Source organism: Sturnus vulgaris, chromosome 1, assembly GCF_052056855.1.
Source record: "Sturnus vulgaris isolate bStuVul1 chromosome 1, bStuVul1.hap1, whole genome shotgun sequence".
NCBI lineage: Eukaryota > Metazoa > Chordata > Aves > Passeriformes > Sturnidae > Sturnus > Sturnus vulgaris.
The window spans coordinates 128,253,203-128,278,415 of NC_142243.1; the positions used below are offsets into that span (position 1 = coordinate 128,253,203).

Sequence of the window (25,213 nt, forward strand, 5' to 3'; positions counted from 1 at the left end):
TTCTCCACAGGACTCCACCAGATCATGGCCCATCAGATCTCAAAGCAGAGCAGAACAGCATGTGAGCCCTACAAGAGTTGGTCAGGGGGACAGAGGAAAAGTGTAACCAAATTCTGGTGGAGGGAGAGGTGCCAAAATAGTTTTGGGGTCCAGAGGGAATGAAAATCCAGAGGTCATTAGGCTGATGGCCAAGGCAGTCCCAGGAAGGGGTTTGGAGAAGACTGACTTTCCATTAGTAATCTGAGCTGCTAATGTTTTTTACTCCTGTTGGGTTATCAAATACAATGAGAAGCCAGTGTTGACAACTCTACAACAGATTGGTTAAAGATTTCTAGCACTTCTCAGGCGAGCCAGATTGGACTTGTAGTAGGAATAACTTCTCTCACAATATTTGATACAAACAAAAGATAGAAAATACTGTTTGCTCCCTTTCTTCCAGTCTGTCTGATTTGCAGTATGAATGGAACTGAAGCTGAACCCTTGCTGTCCTTCCAGTGCTTCCCAGGGGAGCTACATTGTGGAGGAAGTCAGGGAGTCCTAGATACAGTCTTCTTCTATATCTTTACATTCACAAACAGTTAAAAGTGAAACACAGGTCATAATCCACTATCACACATCAATATTTTTTGCCCGAGACTCAGTCTTAGCACTCTTGGGGTGATCTGTTGAACATTCTGGCCCATAGCCGTGGCCAAGTAAATTCTTGTGATATATGGGGTAATATGGTATCACTTAGCTCGACAGAAGTATCTCATGATTGTACCCCAGCATAATATGCCTCTAACATAAGTACAGGCTCTGGCTGGAATAGGAGTTGTTTACATGTCAGTGATTTCCAACCTTATTAAAAGTTAATGTGCACATCCACACTCCCTTTGTGTACACAGCTCTCCAACACAGCAGAAATGTTTCAGATGCTTCTTTGCCTTTAACTGTAACAATCAGTTCATACTTCCAAGAATGAAATTTCTATCTAAAGACATATGACACAATTCAAATGATAAGTACATATCAGCATATATATCTCCTTCTAGAAGTTCTTCTCGAGCAATCTGTGAAGGTGAATTACACTGACAGCTTTTCAGTTCATCTTGAATAACTATTGCCTAACTTCTTTCAGTATACCCACTGCACTAGCCACAGAAAAAAAAAATCTGGCTTTCCCTAGCACTGCCTTAACTACTCTGAGCTAATTAACATGAGGTGGAGTTGTCTTACCGTACATATTTTCCCCAAACATTTAATTTAGTCCATCCTTAAGTATTCCTCAAATTTTTAATATAATTATTTACTGATCTGTTTGACATTCTGTTCTATTCAGCAGCTGCTACTGTGATCAAGACTGCAGGCAAAGCTTGCCTGACATCACATCAAGGGAACAAGTTCCTTTTACTTCAAAAAGCACAGATTTTTCTGTAATGCTGAAGGAGGCACTACTCTGTAACCTCCCTGCTCGCTGGTCCCAGAACTGTTTCGAGCAGGGACCATCACTCAGCAATGCAGCTTCCAGCAGGGACGAGCACTAGCCACAGCTAACAAGCAGTAGTACTGGTGTGCTTTAGTTTGCCTCATAGAAGAAGGTGGCTACATCAACAGCAGGCATTTTATTGGACCACCTTGAATCCTGCCTCAGCTAGCTCTCTTTTTTTTCCTTTTACTCTTTTTTCCCCCCTTTTTATTTTAATATGCCTTCAAGGAAAGAATACATTTTTGTTTTTTTCTTTAATATCTGAATATTTTTTTCCCATGTCCATGAATGCCAGCTTTTTATCACTAGAGGCAAGATCCACCCTGCTCCTGCCTCCGCCCAGACTGATGCTATGCTTCAGTTCTTGCCTTTAAAATACCTAGCAGCAATACAAAAACAAAGAAACCCTCATCTTACTGCACATTTAATCACATTTTTTTTTCAAATATAACCTAATCAACTAGTCATTCACTTTTCACTTTTTAGTGTGCAACAAATGTATTTGTTTGAGCTTTGGTATTCAAACCAGCATGTGCACTAACTGTGTGTGTGTTCCACTCTCCACATAATCCCAGGCATTTGAGCCCCTGCCAACTTCTTTATTCGGGGACCTGCCTTCTCCACACTCCCTTTGTAAACTTTGCATTTGTTTTGCTTTCTAGTGATCATTGAAGTTCTCACTCCAGCTGGGAGGACAGCCAGGCACCTTCAAGAACAAGAGAATGATTGACAATATTAGGCAGAAAATTGTCTACCAGATGCTGCTCAAAAGAAGAGGTGGCAACCTTCCGACCCCTTTCTCAGTACGCGAAATCATCGCTTCTGTGACACCTCTCTGCCCCACTTGTCAGCTAAGTGGGGAGCACAGGGTCATTTCTGCATCTTGCTGTTGAGCAGTAAAATGCCACCCTGCAGACAAGGCTGTGCCTTCTGCATGAAGGAGGTCCTAGTGCCAGCCATGCGTTGGAATGAAGTGGAAAAATTCACCAGACATTACACATTACTTTTCAGTTACCACTGAAATACTGACTAGGTCTGAATAACCTTACTGGTACAGAAACGAAAAGAATTCCAGACAGTCCATCCTTGGACTATGAGAGAATAAACATCAACCAGACCTGCATGGCTTTTTAAAAACTCCTTCCCAGAGGTCTTCCTGTTGCCATTAGTACTTAAACACGATTTACATGTTTATGTCTCTTAAAAGGTTTTGTTCCCCCATTGAAAAAAGAGGTCTGTTCATTGGAGTTTCATGCTAGTGCTAATACAATGACTGCGGTTCCCCTTTTTGCAAATTAACTAGGCTGAGAAAAACAAAGGGATGAACTTGGAAAAAGTAAGACTAATATTTTCCTACTTAATTAGCTGATTGAACATGAAAAAAAGAAACCAGAGAAAGAAAACACTTTTTTTTCTAAACAAAAGCAGTGCAGGGCAAAAAAACCCAGAGTTTACACTGAGGGCAGACACACAGGATACGTAGGCCTCTGAAATGCAAATGTTGGAGCACAAAATAGAAATAACCATATATACATAGTTTTCTTATACACACACACACACAGAGAAAGGTATTTGAGGGAGTTTCTATGTTGTTTGTGCTCATTCATGTGGAGTAACAGCAATGTGTGTGAATAACAATCCCTGAAATGACACCAGAATTAAAGGAAGGATATAGGAAATGAAAGATGATAATTAAAATGCTATTTTAAGTAAGTGTATTCATTAATTGTCTTAATTCAGGTGGAACTTCCCCTGCAAATTAGATTAAATATGTACTAAGAAAACTGCAAGATTGGCATGACAACTTCCTCTTTCTCAGTGAAGGGTCAAAGAACTCTGATTCTCTAAGTCAAAGCTGAATTTGCAGAGGTAGCAATTACAAAGAAAACAACTAGCTCTTCCTTTCAAAATGAACAAATTAGATCAGGCACTCAGAAAAACATAAATGTTACAGGAGACCCATAAAACTTCTTTCAGACTCACTTTTTACATGGAAACTCCTTACTAAATCTTGTAAAAGCAAGAAAAAAACCCCTACATAGTTGCCAGTCAACACCAGCAATAAAAATATTTACACCAATAAATTAAGCAGTGGGTACCATTTTATTTTGATCATCTTGCTACCTATCATAAGACAATATAGTTTTATTTGCATTAATAATTTCTCTTGGAGATGAATACTTTCCTTCGAAGAAAGGCACTCCACATTTTTTTTGCTTGCATACCACGCTGGCAAGGCTCCAAGCAAACACCACTAACCAAAATTTAAGGGAAACATCAGATAGCCAAATACCTTGAGGATCACCTGCACCCCAAAGATTCCTTCATCAATCAGCTGCAAGCCAGTTCACTAACTGGAAAGGTAGGAGACAGTTTCTGTGCTGTACACGTCCCCGTTTTCTAGTGAGTTCAGTTGTTCATAAAAGCTCATTTTTGGTGCCGGTGGAGCTTTTTGTTTGGTTGGGTTTGGTTATTTTGGTGTACTTTCAGGGAAGCTCCCTGAAAAAATGGACGTTACTCTGGAGGTTCTCCTTCCAGTGAACTCCTTGGGAGTGTCCAGAAAAATGGACAGTTTGGATGGCCCGGTTTTCCACAGAAGGCTGAACGAGACCACACCAGGCTGTTTGTTCCGCTTTACTCGTCCGTCCTCCTTCGGGATCAAGATGTCCCGTTCCCTATGTGGAAAAGCGGCTGCCCTCTTCCTGCCTCTCCCACCCTGCTCTCCTCCATGAAGCAAAATCCCGAGTAAACAAACAAGCCACACACGCTCGGAGCTGGATAGGCTCAAGAGAAGCGGACCGGCATAGAAGCGGGCTGTCCGCGCCAGCTCCGTGCCCCTCGCTGTCCCGCCGCCGGTCCCGGCCCGCTCTGAGGGCCGGCCGAGCAGCGGCGGCCCCGCTCCATGCTCCCGCCCGCGATCCTGTTCGGCTTTTGCCTCGGATTCCCGCTGCCGCCGCCGGCGGAGCGCGGCGCGTAAACACGCGCGGCGGGGCCGCGGGGCCGCCCTGCGCTGCGCGGGAGGGGCGCGGGCAGAGCGGGCAGAGCGGCCCCGGCGCCGGCCCGGCCCCGGCCCCGCCCGGGCCCTCGGAAGGGGCGGCCCGAGGGCTGGGCCCCGGGAGGGAAGGAGGGCCGTGTCCCGGCCCCGGTGGGCCCTGCGTGTTTCCTACGCGGTGGCGGAGGCGGGCGCTGGTCCTGGCTCAGGGCAGCGCCGCCAGCAGCCGCCTCCGCTCTGCCCCTCTCCGTGGCCCCGTGCGGTTCGGGCTCTGCAATGATCGGTGCCACAGCGGGTTATAAATAAACACCGTAAAGCCTCCGCTGCTTACACGTCGGAGGGTTGTGTAAGACTTTCGGCTTCCTTAAAAAAAAATACGCACATAAAGCCATTGTAATCCTCCTTTGTGAAGGGGGAAAAAGTTTAGAAACTTTGATACAAGAGCTCAGAAATCGGCGAATGTGTTAAATGACACAAACTTGGGTCTGTCACACTTCATGATTGTTGATCTAAAATTGATAACCGGGGACCCTCTGACGTGAACGTCGTTGGGACAACTCGTACTCGAGCAGTCCTGCTTTACAGGCACCATACAAATTTAAAGTGGGGTTTGGGTACAATGCACATAATGTGAAATGCAGTCAAGGTCGCAGCTGATGGCTGTTGCAAGTTCAATTCAACTGCTGCAATCCCCCTGGGAATCGGGAAAAGGTCTTAAGTTCCATGTACAACATTTCACGCATTTGTCTTCCGGGAGATTAGGGCTTTGGTTTTTTTTTTTCAGAGGGAAGATGTTGTAAAACAAAAACTTAATTTTAAAGTGATGGTGTTTTAAGTATTTTTTTTGTGATTATCTTTTCAACTGTAATGTTTTGGCTTGAATTTCTAAGTCCTTTAAATTAATTTTTTGGTTTCTAAATGGTTTGGTTTTGTTTAGAAACACTTCAGCATTTCTGTTCTGCTGGCTTCCTTTGGTAGAGGTGTGTTGTATTTTAATCTATGATTTATGTAAGCAAAAAGAAAACCTTGCGGGTACTAACATGTTACTAAATACAAAGGGTTCAGATGTTTATAGAACAAACTTCTTTGTGTATAATTTTTTTTCATTTGAATTAACTGTCAAGTCAGGCTTTATTGTGGGAGGAATGGAGCAGCAGGAAGGAGCAGAGCAGAGGGAGAAGCCAGCACAAATCTTCCTGGAGGCTTTTTGTCCTATTGGTGTTGAAGATATTTGGCCAAAACCACAAATTCACAAGTTTGGTGTAGTTGGCAAGATAAAGAGTTTCACTTGAGCTAGAACTAATGAAGCATCTACTGCCTTGTCTGAATTACTAATTTGGAGCATGTTACAAAAGTGGAAAACGAAGGCAGAGTGAAGAAACTCAGGGAAGCACAACAAAGAAAAAAAGGAACAGGAATGGCAGAGGATGGTTCTAGTCACAGAGGAAGAACAGCAGAAGAGTGGAAGGGCAGGAGGATCAAGTAGTAGGAATGGGAGACTAGCCCCAAGACAGTGAATAATAGCAGACGTGTATGAAGCCAAGAATTTTGTTTCTAAAACTTATTTCCTCACAATTTCCCCTTGAACACAGCTCTTCTTCATGGGAGCTTACTGGGACAGAGAAGAAGAGGACTAGACACCCTTGTAAAAGAGGTTTGGGATAATTACACGTGACACAAGTAAGTGTACTGAAGATACCTGATACAGCTGTTGTTAAATTTTGGATCGTTTTCCTTTTGTGTCTCTATTTCATTGCTCTTTGTACTGCTCAGTTCAGCTGTCTGCAAAACCCAAACTTGGGAGACTTAGGACCAAGATTACCATTGTGCTCAAGTTCTTATAGAATAACAGCACTGATTTTAGAGGAGAATTAACCTCTTCTGCCACAGTGCATTAGGTGAACAGCCTGCTACATGAATTATTTTGAATGTTTTAATTTTAAAAGTGTATCATAGTTATTTCAAAAAGATTAATTAACTGACACCACCTAACCTTGCTGGTTACCTACAAGTAGATTACAGAGGATGATACTCCTTTGCACATGCATTTTGCAAATGTTCTCCTCGTTGTATCCTTTATTTTGCAAATTGCAGACATTGAGATGAAGGGTCTATAATTTCCTAGCTTGCCTTTCTCTTGGAACACTGGTGCTGCACTGGCACGCATCCACTTTACTGTGACTTCATTTGAATACAGCAAATTCTTTATTATGATGAACAAAGAGTTGCTCTCTGGTCTGCTTTGAATCTCAGTCTGCTCATGGAGATTAGTGGGTTTTGAGCAATGCCAAGTCACTAAATATCTCCGCTTCACTGATCTCAAAGACATTTGTGACAATGGATTTAGTAGTCATTTTCATGCATGTTCTTGCCTTTGAATGAATAATACCTTAGTAGTTCGGCTTCCCATTGCTGTTAGATTCTCCATTTCGTTCAAAAGGGTTTAAATTGAAAACTTCTCTTTACTCATGTGTTGTTGCTTTGAGATACATAAACACATTTGTTTGTGGTTTTAATCCTTGAATACAACTCTCCTTCACCTCTTTGCTTTTTTTTGCAGTTTGGGGTTTATTGACATTCATGTTACTAAGAAATATTTTGTGGTTAAACAATGTCTTATATTGACGTTTAAGATATTGCTTTTGTCAATGCATTGGACAAAACATTATATAATAAAGCAGGATCCTGAGATTACAAATTTAAAATTTTCTCAAAGACTGCTGGTCAGCCTTTTTCTCTTTCCTGAAAATTTCTTAAGGAGTATTACTTTATCTTGATATACAAGACAGAAACTGATAAACCCTTAAAAAACACTGGGTTAAATTTTCCAAAAGTGGACAGATTCCAAAAGCCTTGTGTTGCTGCCAGATCAAGCGGTAGACTTCTCTTCTAGTTGTTCCAGGAAAACAGCAATTAATCTCCAAAGCTGGGTTTGGTTTCAGAAAATGGATGAGCATGGTGAATTCCTTATTAAACTAAAGAAATTTACTAAGATAACTTCCTTAAAAGACTAAAAGCAAAAGTGTTCAGAGCTCAGTTTACAGAAAATTCAGATCAACCAACACAGACATAAAATAGGTAAGAGAAGTATTAAGAAAGGCTGAAAAAACCCAAATAGATCTTGGTGGTAGTTTCTCTACAATGAAGTTGCTCCTAGTGCAGGATTTGGCTGTTGTACTCTCAATCTGTGTACACCAAAGGATATAATTTATTCATAGTATTTCAGAAACTTTTTCTATGTGAATCTTTGAAGATTTCTGCTCATATCTTTACCTGTATTCCAAAGGCTTGTACTGTCCTCTGAAGTACAAATTCACACTGATGAATCCAGTGGATCAGCTAGGCCCTTTGCTTCTGTACATAACACACTCTGACATCAGCAACACAAAACCAAAGTGGGTGGCATAAAAACCTTTCAAGAAAGCTGTGTCAGTGCTGTGCTACACTCACAAAGACTGTGTTTAGGGGAGCAGCCTGCCTGAAAGAATTGCTGTCACTTCTCTTGCTCCCAGTGCCAGATCAGCCTGAGCCATGAGCCATGGATCACTTCCACCTGCTGTTCATGATGTTGGTCAGGAAAGATACCTGGCCTTAGGCTATTAAATGTAGGGCAAGGCTTCATTAAAGGTGGTGTCCACCACCCAGCAATGTGAGGTCACCCTGCATCACTTTCCCAGACATGTAGTAAATCTTGCTTGGTGGGATTTGTATTATTTTAAAGTCTTAAAAAACTGGCTTTTGTTTTTGTACTCAAATAGACATTTTGCTGTAGTGTGACCCGGGTTTTTTCTTTTCGGGTAGCCACCTCCAGCTCTTCTTACCAGACCCAGGTTTCCACATACATGTTTGCAGCTGTGCTCCACAGGGATCCTATCCCCTTTACAGATTTAGCTAAAACATCTTCCAGCTGTCAGCATTTCCATTCTGGGTAAAAAAACACCTCTAATTCTTGAGTTCTAATCATGTTCCAGCCACTTTGATTCTGGTGTTCTGACCTGGCCTGAAGATGCCAGCAATGGAAAGAGATATTACTGTTTTGCTGTGTTTCTTCCCTCAAAGCATAATTATAAGCCACAAGTTTTGCACATAGACGTGTACCAGCAAGTGCTAGGCATGTAGAAGTGTTTCCATTGATCAAACTTGAATTCCATTCACAGTTAAAGTCAGGGAAGCAGCTTCCAATGCATGCACAGAACATTTGCTTGATAATGAAGACTTTTAAAACCTGTCCATGAAACTTTGTAGCACTAGATGAAGCCAGAAGGGTTGTTGCTGTATCTACCCAAAATTCCCACTGCTGAAAAGAGCAAGATGATTGAATGAAAGGCAAGATTTTACAGTTTGCCTGTCAGCAATTATGAGGAACAGGAGATAATGAGGAAAAAATTAATGGCATTAATTTCAGACCAGAGTGAAAAAAAAAAAACAAAACAACCAGTGCATGGTTCATCATAGGGCTAATGATTGATGATTCTGTAATCAGAGCCCACATAGAGAGAAACAGACTGTAAATTAAATGGTGTATTGCACAAATGGTTTGGAATTGTAATGCGATGATCAAGAATTTGCAGAGAAGGACTTTATAACAAGCTGCAATGCTTCTAACAGAAATAATTAGGGTTCTGACAATGTATTTGTTTGAATGAAGGATTGAGTTTGACAATAAAAAATAGCCTGTAATCTGCGTGTCACATGCAGCTTTCTACTGACATGGAGCCTCATGGTCTAGTGCACCAGCATTCACTGCAAATTAGTCTCAGTTTTACTGTATTCCTTAACCACACCAAGTGGTACCTAGAGAAAAAAAGTTGTTTTACCCGGTCACTGCTAATTGAATAGCTCTTACAACTGAAAAATAATAGAATGATTCAGTGATAGACTTAAGTCTTAAAATATGTCTCACTATGGTTTGAACTTTGTTTTTTAGACTTAGTAGTAAGGAAAAGGAGGAGGAGAAGGAGGAGGAATCCATTTCTCTTTCGCTTTTGAAATCCCCAGTTTGGCAGGCCACTGGCTTCCTCAAGCAATTAATTGCAATTCCTTCCTGGAAAGCTTCCTCCTCTCCAGAAGCAAAGCACCCCTCTTAGCTTTCCACAGAAGATGAAAAGTGCATATTGAAAATAAATTAGAACATTCATGTGGGGCATGAGTAGAATTCTGGTTAGGAAACTGCATTAACATGAGAAAACATGCACCAAAAAGTCCATGTCAATTTGAGCTAAACAAAACAACTCTTCTTTTAGTCAAACTCATCTATATCCAGCACATGGGCAGATCAGCCATGCAGCACACACAATGCCTCTGCCACCTCTAGGAACCACAGGATCCGTTGCAGCCTTTCAGAAAATTTGTGTTATCCATGAAGTTTTGGATCTATCTTGCCTGTGTTCCACATAGCATATGTACATGTTCTATTTCGGAAATCCCACAGGCAGCAGCTCTGATTCTTTCTAATGTTAGGTGTCATAGTGCAGCTGACCTCTTTCTTAGGGCACTCTAAGATGCTCTGTAACTGCCACTTCTCAGAGGTCCTGAACACAGTTTTTCAGCAGCTCATCAGAAAACTGGATAGTGTTATTAACCATCTCTTAAGGAACTGATAAATAGAAAGGGATCTTCTATTCTGTGATGGCTTTTTTGATGATACAGTCTAACAAAACACCATTTCTAAATTACTGAACCCTATTGGGGGCCAGCCTAATTGTTTCAGATCCAAAGGAAGCTAATTCCAGCAATGATTACTTTTGGGCGTTCAGAAACTGCTCACAGAGAAGTGTGAGTCTCTGCTCAGGTTGGGGCAGTCCTTACCAGTGACATCCATACTAATAAGAAATTTATAAGCCTTGTTAAAATCTTCTTTTTTCTTTCTGTTTTAAGAATGATTTGTAACCAGTTTCCTAGATCTTAAATATGTGACGGAGTTCTTGTCCACTTGTGGTGGCACATTTGAGTCAGATTTTTCATTGATGCTGGGAAGGTGTTTGTTAGCATGTGGAGGAGATGAGACACCCATTCACAAGAGCTGTGTTTCTTGGCTAACTTTTACACCAGTCTGGTTATGACAAGAAATGAAAATGTGTCTGTGCACTAGCTATCAGAGAGGATTTCAGTGGCTATCCCCAGGCTTGCAGGAATGAGCATGTGGCAACTATGAAAAAGGGCACAGCACAAAGTGACACAAGCTCTTGTCTGTTGGGCTCTGATTTTGATCATGAAGCTAGTAGGGAGAATTTTCAATATAAATGTATGATTCAGTGGTTTAAGTATTTTTTTTCAATATTATTTTGTGCAAAGCTTTTCTCTTGAGTCTCCCTTGTGTTATGCATATAAACTTGCATGCCCATCCCAGATTGTCTGATGTGTGTGTGATGGATTACATGGCTGGGGGGATGCTGTGCTGTAGCCATGTACAAAGCCATCTTTGAGGGTGAGGGTACTGACAATAAGAGCACTCCCCATTGCTTCACTTTTTGCTTGTTTCTCCACAGTAGCAGCATCACAGTAAGATGTTGTATTGCTTAACCCACTCCCACAAAATTGTAATAATAGTCAAAAAACTATTGGTTTTGTCCTCTGACCATGTGGCTCTCTCAGGTGTGCATCAAGTGTGGGGGATGGACTTTTTGTGGAGAACATGGAGATGTGATGGTACAAAGTGCTTCTCTCCCCTGCTAGCTCCCAGATGTGGCCAGCCACACGTGGTTGCCCCAGAAAAAAACAGTTACCAGATACTGCACCATAGAAGTCTCCTTCCAGTGCTAAAATCTGGTCTCAGGCATGTTGGTAGTAACAACAGCTGTGACTGCAAGTGAGCTCAGCAGACCCAAAATAAATCTGGGCAGCCACCAAAGCCTACCCTAAAGATACGGAAATTAGAGAAATATTTTCAGTTCCAAATTTGCACAAATGAAACAATCCTTTAAAATTTAATCCAAGGAGGTACCTACTGTGCTTTTGACTTGTCATGAGCGTTTAATGCTCTCATGACAGTTTTAGGGCTAGAGACAAATTTGAGGGATGTTAAGCCAACACTTTTCACACATATTCCATTTATTTACACTGCAGCTTGTTTTGTACATTGCCTACAAAATTATGCTTCATAGAAGAAAAGCCTGGCAACACAAGGGAAATTGTTGTAAACAACCAGAGTGAACGCTCCAGCCTGTGTACAATAGACATGCTAGAACTCAAAATAGCACCAGAGGGAAAAAAAACAACCTCCCTTAACAAACAGTAAAAACATTGTTTGTTTTTAAGAAACACTGAGCTTTGTTTTCAGTTTCTAGATTAAGCCTAATTGCCAAAAATGCCTTTGTTACTGCCTAAACCAAACTCAAGTTGAGAAGCATAGTCAATAATTATTTCAATTAAGAAATTAAATACCTAAGGGTGGGAATGCAAGAAGTGAACAGTTGTTCAAAATTAAGAGCCTCTTCCTCTCCCTATCCTTTGCCTCTTTTTTCCCCTCAGGTATAGAAATGGCAGCTTTAATGAACAGCAATAGAAACTGAGTTTCTGAGAAAAACTAAGTTCAAAACAGAAAGCTTTTGGCAGCAGTCTCCCTCCCCCTCTCTTTGAGATCCTTAACACATGCCAAATTTTTCCTCTCAAGGCTTGCCAGGGCTATTGAATGCTGAAGTCACTGTTTTGAACTTAAAACCTCCTGGAACTCTGAGACATCTGTATGGAGGGTGCTTGCTGCCCTGCACGTATCTGCCAGAGCCCAAGACTGAAATTCTGCTTTGCAATCTTGGAAATGAAAATTATCCTGACTGCATTCTGTCTCCCATTGTTCCTCTTCCCCTTCTGGCTCTTCCACCCCATCAGGCACAAACAATAGAATTTCCTTGTACCCTGCAGAACCCACCTTCTTCCATTAGGAACAGAACACTTTGCAATCTTCCTGGATGCCCATGCTAGTCAAAAATTGTCTCTGGGACACATGCCTTCTTTTGTGGTCACTGGAGTGAGGGATATATCCCTTGCAGAACAAATATTACTCAGTAAAATGAACAAGAACCGAAGTTGTTCACTAGTGGCTGTTCCTACAAGTGGATGCATGTTGTATATAGAGAAAGTATGAATCTGTTCATCAGAGACAGAAATGAGTTAGGGAATTAGGTAACTTTTTTATTTCTGGCAAGTTTTTAATTTCTGCCTCAACAGGGAGTACGATTTGTAAATTAAACAGCCCTGAGAAAAGCTATGAAGGGGCCCCAAAAGCTACATAAAAGGAAGAAGAACATTTGAAGTTCTGGACCCTGTGGAGACCACTGATGGATTCAGAGCCAATCATGCCAAGGGCTTTCTAGGAAAAAGAGAACATTTTTTCTGTGTGGTGAGGAAAGGCAAACATGCAACAGCACTTACTTGATAGGCCTTTGGTGTCAGATACACAAGCTGGATGTACTAACATGGCAGATGTTGGCAAAGTCTGTCTGATGAAAATTCCTGTAATTTTTTTTGCCTACCTGAAACTATCTCTCTATCTGTGAAGAATAAGTAGCAAGAGCCCTTTGTGATGTGATAACACTCTCATTCTTTTCCTTTGTTGCAAATGTACTTTATAGAGGAACAAATGAATTAGCTTAATCATGAATTAACTACACTTCAAACGGCACTGTGTGGCTGTCAGTGCTGCAACTTCCTTCTTCCTGCAGTATGAAAATTTCATGTGCATCACTGGAGACAAATCCCTCAAGATGCAGTTTCTGTTATTTCCGAAATACCAGAAGGGAATCTGGACTTCAGTGTTATTCATGAGAAATGTCCTGGCCTGACCATATATTAATCTCTATTGAGTTCAATCACTCCTCTAAATCAGTTCTGAATGCAGCCTAAAGTGTACCCAGCACTTTACATTTCCCACCATACTATAATGGAGATGACACATGCTTTAAAGCATTGGATTAATGCAGATTTGCCAAGAGGGCAATGGTGCACAAATAGAGATGTGTTTAACTGAAAGGACATGTGCTCCCCATACGGATGCGGTCATGGTTGCTTAGTCTCTGAATGAGTTCATATTACACTTCTCCAGAAGAGAACATGTGCTAAGTATTTCTTCGGGCTAATTTTTTCATGCTACAAATAATAGTTGTCATCATCTCACCCAACACACAGGTTTCAAGACACAAGCTGTCAGAACATACTGGAATGGTTTGTTCTGTGAAAGATGACCGTCAGGAAGTAGTTGCCTATCCTACACTGGGTGAGCAAACCCTTAATATCATCCTCTGTGTTCCTCAGTGACTACCTCAAGCATTTTGCTCTTAGTACATTGCCTGTTGGAGAGTCCTTTGAAGTCACCTAAGTCTCTTAGTTGTCCAGGGGACCCAAACACTCAGATCTTATTTTGTGGCAACCATCTAGGGCTATCATAGCCTCACAGCTATCCTCCATACATGTTAAAGTGTTTTGGGGTTTTTTTGAAAGCAAACAGAAAGTTGCTCGGCTTGGGTCCAAAAAGGAATAATTTGTATTTTGAAGGGGTCTTTTTAGATTAACCTAAAATTACTTAATTTATTAAGAACATGCCTGTACAGCTACTCCAAGATAGTAATTTTGGTTTTAATTTTGTCATACATGTAGCTGAAAGGCACAGGATAGCCCCTAGGCCATGTTCTCTTCATGAAGTGGTTCCTCTTGCTGTAGCACCTCATGGTGGAGCTGCTTCCAGCTCACACATTTCCAGGGGGAGAGTTTTCTCTTCCAAACTCTCTTGTTCTGTGAACCACACAACTGACCACAAACAACCTGAAATCTTTCTGTATTGAGTTTCTGGTCAATTTTCATTATAGGCCATTGCTCAGACAATTCCAAGAGGAAAGGTGCATAAGGAGAGCTTTGACAAAGGAAGTTACGTGATCTCAAACCTGTGATCCTCTGTCTTCTCCTCTCCCCTTGACACCCATGCATAGTTCAAGAACACATAGTTAAAGGAATGCACCCCCCTATTTATCTCCCCTATGTGGGGTAATTTCCTAGGTTTGGTCAAACTGCAGTGCTGGTGCAGAGACATATGAGTTGTGTCTCCACAGGCTTGCTTGGTTCTGTGCAGGCTCCTTAGCTGAGGCTTGGAGCTGGACCTGCCAGGACCAAGGCTGGAGCTGTGCTGAGGCAGCTTTGGGGATGTCACCCCATATGCCAGAGCTGACTATATTCTGGTAACAGAGGCTGCAGAAGCAGGCTGTGCCTGGGCTAGAGGCTTGCCAGACACCACGTGTATTGGAGAATATTGTAGAGGAACCCAGGAGCACCTAGTGGGAATTTGGGAGCCATGGAAAAAAGTAATCTCACTGTTTAGATTGTCATAAAAAACCTATTACAATGAGCAACAGAGAATAGACTGTACTCCCACTCATCTCTTTGCACTCATCTGCCCAATGAGTATTTTAGCTGCAAATTATAAGGGACAGGATCCTTGTCATCTTATCTTTCCACTATCAGTCTTTATAGTGTCAACTGCAGACATGTCACAGACAAGTGGCAATCAACTCCTTTTAATCACTTACCAAACCTTCAAGTGTTACCTAAGCTGCAAAATCTGGAGGGAAAGAAACCTCAGATTTACAAATACCTTCACATTATTCATACAGGTTTGTGCCATTTTCTATGCATACAGCTACTGAGACAGTTTCTGTGGGCAAAATTCCCCACACCTGATCAAGCAATTAAAGTTGTTGCAAATAAGGTCACAATACTACTTTTCCACAAATATCCTCTATTTGGTGAACGAGGTGGCTGGATGGGATCTGCTTGAAAGAGTCCAAAGGGATAAGGCTTTGGAGGGATCCAAGAAAGCTGATTGATATTCAAACTTCACCTCCTCCAAGGTCAACAGGGGTCCACCCTAAGGAGCAGGAAGTCAGGCAAAACATGCCAGGAGACCTGCATGTATGAACAAGGAGCTTCTTGCAAAATTGAAACACAAAAATTAAGTATATAGAAGGTGAAAGTAGGGACAGGAGACCTGTGAAGGATATAGAGATGCTGTCCAAACAGATAAGACACAAGAAATCCAAAGAAAAACCAGAATTAAATCTGGTTAGGGGTGTCAAAGGCAACAAGAAGGCTTTCTGTAATGTTACCAGTCACAAAAAGAGGACTAGGGAAAATATGAGCCTGCTGCTGCTGAAGGTGGCAGGGGCCCTGATGACACAGGACATAGAAAAGGCTGAGGTACTGAATGTTTTCTTCACCTGTCTCTTCTAGGGAAACCTGCCTTCAGCAATCCAAAGACCTGGAGACAGAGGGAAAGTTTGAAGCAAGGAACACATACATGAGGTGGAAGAGGATCAGGTTACCGAATACTTAAACTGGACATGGGCCCTAGTGAGATGCACCCAGAAATTCTGAGGGAGCTGGCTCATGTCATTGCATTTTGATTATCTTTGGATGATCATGATGACTTGGAGAGGTGCATGAAAACTGGGGGAAAGCAAATGTCACTCCTATCTTCCAAAATAACCTGAAGGACTACTCAAGGAATTACGTGTTTCATGGACAAGCTACTGATAACTCTCTTCTCCAGTCCGTGACAGCATCAGCCCCCTCATCTAGAAACAGCACAGTGCTGGATGCTGCTGGATTGCAAGACTCATATTACTTGGAGCAGCAGCTGTTTGCTTCCTTCAGAACCCATCCAGACTTCATTTTGCCCTGATCCTTTTTTTCCTTTGTACTTTGCTGCTGAAAATAAGCTGCAGGTGAGAAATCAGAAAGCCCTCTGAATGCTAGTTTGAGTGCCAAACTTCAAGTATCTGCTGGACAAGGCTTGGCTCTCTGCTGGTTGACATGCAACCTAAGTGCAGCCTTAGAAAGTTCAGGTTCATGTTTATTTGTTTGTTTTCACAGGCTCACATAATTTTCCAGAAAAATCAAGGAAAGAAAAAAAACAGTGACTTTTAGGATAATCTGACTTTTGTAGCTCAGCCAACCCCTTAACAGAATTTTGTGGCATAAAGGAAAACCAGAATGCTAGCCTTAGAGTTTTGCCCTTGCCAGATTTTAAGGGTTAACTACATAAATGTGGAGCATGTATGTGGTTTTCAAAATAGGTGACACAAACCTTTTGCATAATAGAAATAGTTCATCAATCCAAATTAGAGATTGCTACCAGATCTTATTTTTATTTCATCTTGTGGCAAACTGAAATCCTTAATAATAATGATCCTCATTATTATCTTACATTATCCTAATAATCCTTAATTACATTAACTGATAATGGGATTTACATGCCATTTCAGTCACATCTGTAAATATGCAGATCTTGACTACTTTGGTCAATAAGCTCTTTAGCAGAAGCTGTTTCAGAAGAATCTATTGTATCTCTAATATACTTTCTAGCACCATGACACACATAGGATCCCTGTTTTCTGCCTGAACTGACAGTTCTCTATTCTTGCCTATCAGTCCTTCCACAAAGGCTGCACAGAAATTCCAGTCGTGTGAGTTACACGAAAGGTCAATCTCATTTATGTAATAGCCAACTGAGAAGTAGTGCTACAGTATCTTGCCAGCTACAGTGCTAGGAAGATCATGGCACTGCAGTTTTGGGTTTTTGAAACAAATCTGTCAGACACATTTTCTACGAAGCAATGTCAAGCCACTCTTTAGCTCCAATGCTTTCTAGTTCAACATAATGCTATGCTCCATGAACACAGGATGAACTGTGAGTCTTTGAGTGAATACATACCCAATTAAAAGTAAATTGTCAGCCACACTTCACAGGGACTAATACTGTTTTAAACACCAGGTGTCACTGCAGTATACTCCTGATTCCACACCGAGCCTCCATTACGTTAAAGCTTTACTTTCAAGTGATGTCAAAGCTCATGGAGAACAAAGATGCTTGTACTTTCTGTTCCCAAGTGTGTGCATGCAGCTACACGATTAGCCAGAATATGGGCAAATTGTTCAATATTTCAACCAGCCACATTTATAATTCTGTGTGGTTGGCCTCAAACCTGAAGTTAACCATAGTAATAGAGCTATTTCATGGCTGATAGCAACTGTTCAGAATGAAGAATAAAAAAAAAATCTGTGAAACGATTCTCTTGAAAATAATGCTGCATGCATAATTTTTTTTCCAGAAGAATAGCCTGTATTGGATAATATTCAGCAGTTACTTAATAAAAAAATTATATCAAATTGCATATTTTGAAGCTTCTTGGCCATGAACAAATGTTCAGTAAAAAGCAATCTTCTTTTACACTTATCAGATCCTGAATGATTTTGCATATGAAGTATTCCTTTTTTTTACAAATTCTCTATTTGACCTATAACCCTGTATCTTTTGAGTATTAAAATATACTTACTCAGATTAAACATTAAAAAGCCATCAGTTTGACAGTGAACAGATACTGCTTGTCTATTTCTGTCTCATTTCTTCAGCCTCCCAGCCTGGCGTAACTAATACCTGTCTGCACTGTGAATTTTCCAGGAACCTGTTCATCAGTAACTACTTAGTATTAAGTGGGCAAAGCTGCTCTTTTCCTATCTGTCATTAAAGATAATGAGAAGGAAGGTGCAAGTCATGGAGACTGCAAGCTCCAAAAGGTTAGGTACTATTTTAGCCTCATGCTCTAGTGTACAAAGGAGCCTTGTTCCAGTGACATGCTTAAAAGATGACATTTCTTTGTGTTAGACTTCCATGCAGAATCTGCGTTACATATTCAGCAGTGGTCCTAACTCATCTGCCTCTGAAATGCTTCAGGATGCTCTTAAAAGTATTTCTACACAAATGAGTCTTGCTACTGACAGAGCAGTGCAGCAAATGGATGGGGAACATTACCTAGAGAGCATCTATAACAAAGGAAAAGGAATCAAATGCCAGAGCAGTTTCAGAGGATAATCCATGGGGCTGGTAATTGCAACTTTAAAAATGCTGAAAGCTGCACAACTTTGAAAGGCTCAAACCCAATGTTCTTACCTGCATTAAAGAGCACAGTGCCACTACATTCATGCCAGCCCCTGCTTTAGTCAGAGACAACTTTAAATTGGTGCTGTTGTGTGCATGCTTGAATCTTGACAGGACTGTGGCTTTGGGAGGAGTAAGGTGCTATATATCACAAAGAAGTCTTAGTAGTTCTTGTCAGATAATAAAATCAGCACAAAATTCCCAGAACAAACAGAATTCTATAAAATAATGCAGGTTTTAAGACCTGCAGGGTGAAGTGACTGCAAGGACTGAATAATATATTTGTTAAGAGAACAACAAAAAGAGGCACAGGTAAAAAAACCAACCAACCAACCAACCAACCAACCAACCAACCAACCAACCAACCAACCAACCAACCAACCAACCAACCCACCCACCCACCCACCCACTAAAACAAAAGACAGAGCTTATTATTGTGGTTTATTCTGTCTGGCTATTGAATTTATATATAGATTTTAATCCAGTGAATTTTGCCAGGATTTTTAAATTAAATTAATTGCAATGTAACATGTTTCCCATTTGACATAATTTACATGGATTTCCAATAAATTCAAGAGTTATTTGCAAATATAATAACCAGAGAAAATGGCATAGCCTCTTTTAAATGCTTTCAGAGAATAAGTACAGAATCATATGATTTTTTTCTGCATATAAACAAGTAAATATTAGGATACTACTGTACATAAATAAAACTTGCATTTTTTATTATTGACCTATGTTCTTACTTTTAGATAACTGCTTCATATGTTCATGTAGCATTTTCCCCCCAGAAATATTTACATAAAACTTGTCTACATTTACAGTAAATAACCATAATTGCCTACTGTGCTTTCAGCAGCCAAAAGCTGAATTGGCTATAGAAATATCTGATGAAGATTCTTGGAACAAAGGTATGACTAAATGACATCAACTTGAGTATTCTATTACAAAATATTGAGAGGAATTTAATGGCATTTGTTAATTTACAAATGCAATTTAGTGTTGGATCTGAACTGCTCTAACACTAGGATAAGCCCTGCAATTACAATGAAACTACAATTTATGGTACATACTTTCTCCAAAATTACAGTATTTCAGTGTTTGCAGTGGAGTTGATAAAAATATTTTGATTTCAAACAGGTAGCAAGCCAAATAATCTTTCATGTTGCAAGCAAGCCTTAGCTAATGTCATCTCAGAAGTCTGCATGCATTGACTCCAGGTGTGTAATGGCACAGGTGTTGAATCACTGAGCTGCTCTCACTGCCTACAGAGCTGAACTTTGCAGTATATTCAACTATATCCACTCTAAGATATCCAGGACAGTTCCAAGCCTCTCTTTTCACAAGCTCATAGTGTTTTGAGGATGTTTTGCAGTTCTGTGTCAGTGATGAGAGACACAAATAGTTGTTCAGAAAACACTTTTTTGTTGCTAGAACACTATGCAAGAGAACTTTGCTCAGAGATATTATTCCAGTAACACATATTTTTTCCATTATAAAACAATGGATAAAATAAACAAAAGTGTCTGTATTTACAAATTCTTATCCACTATGTTCTTAGTATGCAATGTTCCATGTGTAAAGCAATTTTATGCTAAAGCTCATATAACACCCAATTTTAAGTGACTCTTACTGAGGCATGATTTTAATAATTAGCTATTAGACCTAATTATCCATATAACTGAAAATTTTTGTTGTTCTTATGGAAGTCATATCCATCCACTAGTAGAAAGAAAATACATTTCACTGAAAATACAAACGAAAGTACCTATCACTAAACCAGACTTCTAAACGTTTACGGCCCAATCCTGCAGCCTTGGCTCATGCAAAGAATTCTATTTAAATAAAGTATTCCAGTTAGAGTTGGGGTTTTTGTTCATTTGGGTTTTGTTTTTGTTTTTTGCTAAAAACCCCTTATGATGCAAGTCCACATCTACACTTACTTTAGTGCATTTACATTTGTCCATGTTGGGTTTCTAATATAACAAAAACATTATTTAGAATTCATTTATTTCAGTTCTGTTGATACAGAGGCGTGATAAAAGATAATCCAACTGCATCATGGTTGGGTGGTGATGACTTGCTCCTGCCTCTCCATATAGGAAGTACATAGGGAATACTGAGAAGAATAAGCAATTTTATCTATCTCTTGTGAGACTCTAAGCAACTCCTCCCTTTACTGTAACCTTTTCTACTTTAAAAATCTTTTGAAACAGGTTGTCTGTGAGATGGGGGATGTGCAAATGAAACTTGGCTATTGTTAATTTACCTCTTTCTTCCTAGCTGCTGCAGTGGGCTGTACCTGTCTTACCCTGACAGTGAATGCTCTTTTGTGGGTCTGAAGGTGGACTCTTAGCACACTTTCATCTAGAAAGACCAGTCAGACTGAGGAGAAGCAGCTCACATCCCCTTCCTTAAGTTAAAGGGGTTGGGACTGTGAAGCAAAGAGCCATTCCTAAGTAGTCATCACCACAGAGATGACATAGGCCCTGCTGGAAATAATGCAGAAACTCAGGAACCACCACAGTGGCTCATTTCAAAGACTGTCTGCTGGTAGGATGTTATGAGGAGACTGGTTATGTGACACTTCTCAGTCTCAAATACAAAGAGCAAATTCCAGTATCCTCAGACATGTGAGAAAGCAGCTTTTTGTGCTCTTAGATGTCTCTTTAATAATATATACAAACATTGTGACAATTCACATCTTATATGTATCTTTGAATGTCATGTGAGTGCTCGCAAGCTACAGAATTTCTTGCCTTGAAATAAAGTGAAGACCTTCACAGATACCCTCCAGACAGGATGCAATTACCTCAAAACATCTGAACAACTGAAGTCCAGGCTCCCGAATCTCACAGGCACATTGAAAAGGTCCCATTCAGAAGTGTTCATGTGATGCACTTTATGTGCCCTCTGTACAACTGTCATATTTCACTAAGGACTAAAGAGATGCTCAGATGGTGACAGCTGAACAAAGTGGGGAAGAGCAGTTCCATAAATAAGAGGGTAGTCTAAATCTCACCTATGCTGAAAGTTAAAAATATGAGTTAAAATTGTTCTCCTTTTAGACACTAGGAATTGAAACCATCAGCACTGTCTCTTTTTTTAAGTAATAAGATTTGTAAGGTTTAAGCCCCCTCCCCAATATAACAAGTTTAAAGGGGTAAGAGTTGGTTATATTGTTTTGTAGTGAACAGGAGGCATTCTGAAATCTCAAATGAAGCATTCTGTAGTCAAGCAATACTTACATACTTTATAAATAATCTAAGCCGATTGTTGCATTATCATAAACTATAAGAAACAACTGCTTTCTAAACAAAAAAAAATAATTTTGTATTTTCTGTACAAATACATGCTAGTTAAAATTAGCCAAAGAATTTGCAAAGACAAAAACCCTTGTAGGACTGTGCTATTATAACAATAAACAAACACCACAAATGAAAGACAGTATTTAGGGATGTGTATGGCAAGGGAGCACCACATACAGTAGTCAAGTGGCTGTGCAGTACCAGTGAGCATCTTTACAGAAACATCCATATTTTTAGGCACTTTGTTGTCATATTTGTAGTGACTGTCCTTCTGGCCAGTTTAAAACTGAAGAAACAAAACCTCGCAGCTTGTAAAAACAGAACTGTAAGATATTACCCATAGACTGGGCACAGACCAATGGGTATATAATGCAAAGATAATCTGTGTGTTTCTATGGAAATTGGGGGGATGGAGCTAAAGTATATCTACATTGTGTAGACACTCTTGCTGACCTTTGGATTATACGTAAATTAAGTTTTAGCAATTAATCAATGGGAACCTTGTATTACAAATAAGTTGTCATCTTTCTGCTTTCAGGCGAAAAGAATAGTGCCTACTGTATGTGATATCCTAATGCACTTCTGGAAAATCACCACATAGACAATGAATTTGTTTAATACATTTTGAAAGCCTGGGATATTTTATGCTGACCAACCAAGGGGGTTCTCTCTCCTTGAAGAAAGAGAACCCTGTACTTTTAGCTCTGTGATGTTCCATTCACAGCATTTATCTTTAACATAATCCTGAACACATGTTGCTTGCCAGCAAGGGATATATATTATACAAATATATTTTCTTTTCTGAGGCGGAGATCTGCTCTGGTAATGACCAGCTACCACCATCCCAGAAGAGATGCTACAAATCAACTTCAGCACCAGGGTATGAAATCATATTAACAGTAATGATGTTCCCTGCTCCCAGGAAGAGACCTGCCCTTGAAAGTCTTCAGCAGACTCCAGTCTCCACCAAAAGAGCATCTGTCAGGCTAAGCATCTTTCTGCATTCTTCTGTTTTGCAGCAAACTACTACACCAAATTACTTGTGAGGTACGTAAAAGCCTTACTCAGGCATACTCCAACCTCAAAAAATAAAACTCATTTGACATAAATGGTTATTTGCCTAAGAGCAAAAGTCCCTCACTGGAGTGTGGTCCAAATTAAAATGTTTGTTGCAGAAACAGATTTCTTACAGTCACATGGTAAACAAATGTATTTGCACAATAGGAGACAGAAAAAAAGTCCTTGAGCTGGGCTATGATGTTTCAAGTCCCACAGTGCACAGATGAGAGTCATGTCTCTAGCTGCTTCCAAGCCAAGCTGCCTGGCCTGAATGGCTGCTTTTAAACACCCGTGTCCAGCCTAGGCAGGCCTGTCACACGTGGTGACTCCACTCTGGCTGTGGCGAGATGAACAAGAGACAGGGCAGCACTGTCAGTAGCAGTCAAGAGTAGCACAGTTAATGCTAAGTTCTGGGATGCAGACAATACCAGAGAGAGCACTCTGTGTCACAGCTTTACATGTCAGCTTTCAGAAAGCACATGCAAACCATTTATCCAGCATCTTATAAAAGCACCATTGGAAGGTTGAACAGAGAGCACCGCGTATACAGAATTGTGTTCAAAACAGCAGACAGGAGCTGTTCAGGGAGCTGTTCATGGAGGAGCATGCAGCCCAGAAGCATCCCTGCAGGATGGATTCCTTGAAGGCACGATAGATGAGGGTTTGGAGAAAAAGGCAGTTGGTCATCAGCCAGTTGAAACTATGGGGATGACCCAACACTGGGTTACTCATGAATATGAATCCCCACACTTACTCATCTCTCACTCCATGGATCCTGCTACATGTAAGCAAGCCTGCAATTTATATTAATAGAAAGACTGAAGCAACAAATAGTTCATATGGTGACATGAACACCACCTCCCTGAATGCTCACTATTGTAAAACCTAGGTTCTTCAAAAGAAGACTGATAATTCTTATTGCAAAGCTTAGTCATCATAGCTACATTACTGGGCTTTTTAGTGGATGTTTGTGAGTGACTATTGCTATTGTAGGGTTAACTGAGGTCCAGTACATTAAATGTGTATCTATAAAGATGTTTCCAACTTGAGACTAGTAAACGTTAGGGTTGTCCCTTTGTACTTTTGAGTTAAACACAGAAAAGAGAATGGAAGTACTAGCTACTTTGTAGAAAAGGCACTATAACTGATATAACTGTGGTAATTAGGTACATGCCTGTGCTACAGGTATCTGCAAAGAATTTATTTTTCTCTGTGACTGAGAATGTTATTCTACACTCATGGTAGAAAAGGACGATGGATGACTGGTTTACATATTGGATTAGCATTGGTTTAGGTATGTGGTAAGAACAACTCTCATGGGAGACACAGATTCATGGAAGAGATGCCTGAACTGCATTTCCTATTTTCTACCAGTTCCCAGAGGGAAATAAAAAAGACCTTTTCACTAGTGCAGTTATATACACATTACAGCTTCTCTTGGTCTTTCTGTGGCAATTGGATGTGAGATCTTATTGTACAGTTGTGCCAAAAAAAGGAGGCAAAGAAATAGACTGTGAAGCTTCCCCAGAAAACATCACCAGGTAACAAATACTTTATTTTAGATGTTGACATTTAATTTAGGGATATGGTGAAAGCATTAAAAAGAGCAGTAAAGAGACAAGTAGAAGAGACTCCCTTTTCTTTACAGTTAGATTAATCTCTGTGGGGATTAATGCTGGAAAAATCTTTCTATCAAATATATGAATTCCTTATATAATTCCTTAGTGAAAAGGAAGCATTGACAACAGCCATAAAGGAACAAGTGTTACTTCTGGGAAGAAGGAACTAAACCAGAACCTTGATTCTTTGTCAAGAAATGTAAATACTCACCAACCTCGGGCTGAATTCTAAAATATTTTCCTTTAGCATTAGACTACATAATAGAGATTTCAGGGGAGTTAGGGAGTACATCCTTGTTCACGAGGGTAATTCTTTTTTTTGCAGCTCTTAAGTCCAGTGTGTGTGGGTCTCAAGGCTGAGGGCAGGTACACATCCCAAAAGCAGCAATCCAAAACGTGAACTGCTTGTCCATGAGACTGAGGTCTGATGGACCATTAAAAGGTTGTGATCAGCCTGAAAGTCATTTAAACAGGAAGGAATGTGCCACTGCCACAGGACTGCAGACATGGTACCAGCTCCCAGTGCAAGGCTGTATGAGACAGGTTAAAAACAGAAACCATAGAAAGAAGAGAGGGGGAGGAGAATTTTTCTTTCACTGTGAAAAAGGGAAGACTAGGAGTCTCAGGAGCAGTTGTCAGAACAGAGGAAAGAAAGGACAGAAGGACTTGTGTCCCTTCCTACAAAGCAACATTTCTGATCTGGCTATGAAAGAAAACAGAATGACTGGACAGTCCTCCACCATCCTTTGACCTACTGGTCTCAATGGGTGTATTTCTAGAGTGACGTTTGCTTTTCTTCTTTTGCACCTTAAAATCAGTCAAGAATACAGTGCTATTCTTTGCTGT

At 40.4% G+C, this 25,213-nt stretch overlaps 1 long non-coding RNA gene across 1 annotated transcript; it reads left to right on the forward strand.

The window, feature by feature from the left end:
• The first annotated feature begins 4,694 nt into the window (after positions 1 to 4,694).
• LOC148225518 (uncharacterized) lies at positions 4,695 to 18,636 on the forward strand. The gene is made up of 4 exons (XR_015807842.1): positions 4,695 to 4,806; positions 6,053 to 6,140; positions 13,584 to 13,671; positions 15,675 to 18,636. It is a non-coding gene; the product is annotated as an uncharacterized LOC148225518 (long non-coding RNA).
• The last annotated feature ends 6,577 nt before the right edge of the window (positions 18,637 to 25,213 follow it).